The 1,140-nt window shown below is 47.5% G+C and overlaps 1 pseudogene; it reads left to right on the top strand.

Moving 5' to 3' along the window:
* The first annotated feature begins 292 nt into the window (after positions 1-292).
* On the top strand, positions 293-646 carry LOC136308723 (alpha-endosulfine pseudogene; annotated as a pseudogene).
* Positions 647-1,140: the final 494 nt, after the last annotated feature.

Here is a 1,140-nt window from a genome sequence, read left to right on the forward strand (position 1 = left end):
TCATCTCTGCTGAACCCACCTCAAATTGCTAATAGAAACAAAATAAATAAGTATACTTGTTTCAGCCATTAAGTTTTGAGTTGGTTTGAGACAGCAATAGATTTCCAGAATACTCTGTAACGTGCTTCCTCCAAGGACAAGAGTAGGTCCTGTGAGATAAACTTAGATTAAGAATAGCGATATAATAAGTGACAAGAGCTGAAGGAGCAGCGGAGGTTGTCCCTATTTCCCCTCCTCCTTCCCTTGTCTGGTTGACTTCCCAGGCCCCTTCACTCCACAGTCTGGTTCCCCCATGGGTCAGAAACAAGAAGAGAAGAACCCTACAGAGGAGACCAGCAAAGAGAAGCAGGACATGCAGTAGAAAGAAGGTATTCTCCCTGAGAGAGCCGAGGAAGCAAAATTAAAGCCCAAAATCCAAGGCTAGGACCAAAAGCCTGGAAGCTCTGACTTCCTCGTGAAGAAACTCCAGAAAGGGCAGAGTACTTTGACTCAGGAGACTATGACGTGGTCAAAGTCAAGATGAAGAATAAGCAGCTGCCAATGTGGGACCAGACAAGAACCTGATGACTGGTGACCACATCCCCACTCCACAGAACCTGTCCCAGAGAAGGTCACCAGCAAGCTTGCAGGTGTCCAAGTTGAATGATGCTGCCCAGGGCTCCGCCAGATCCTGAGACGCTGCCCCCCTGGGTTCTGTGCTAGCTACTGCCCCTCCCTGCTTTTGCAGCCAAGGGTCAGGAAGTGGCTTTAATGGAGTGAGCTAGAGAGCAGAAGCCCCCGCCTGTTGGTGTCCCAGCACATGGAGCCCTTTGAGCTGAGCACCAAGACCTTGAACTTTTTGTTTTATCTTTCCCCCAAATAACTGTTGGGAGAAATCTCAGTGAAATCCTGGGGGGTAGGGTAGGGACTTTAGAGGTTGTTTGAGAGGGTGGGTGGGAGAATTAGGGAAATATGATTTAGGGCCTAGAGTTGATAACATTCTTGACTATCCTTATTAACCATGTGGCTGGTATGGAGTGGGTGTGAGGGGAAGGAAGTAGAATTAACTAAAGATGTGAGGTTCCAATTTAGCTCTAGAAAATCCAGTATTTGCTTGGATTGTGGCTGGAGACCTGCTGTCAGATAAAAGAAATTGCCCAT

The sequence above is a fragment of the Saccopteryx bilineata genome, chromosome 6 (assembly GCF_036850765.1).
Source record: "Saccopteryx bilineata isolate mSacBil1 chromosome 6, mSacBil1_pri_phased_curated, whole genome shotgun sequence".
In the NCBI taxonomy this organism is placed as follows: domain Eukaryota; kingdom Metazoa; phylum Chordata; class Mammalia; order Chiroptera; family Emballonuridae; genus Saccopteryx; species Saccopteryx bilineata.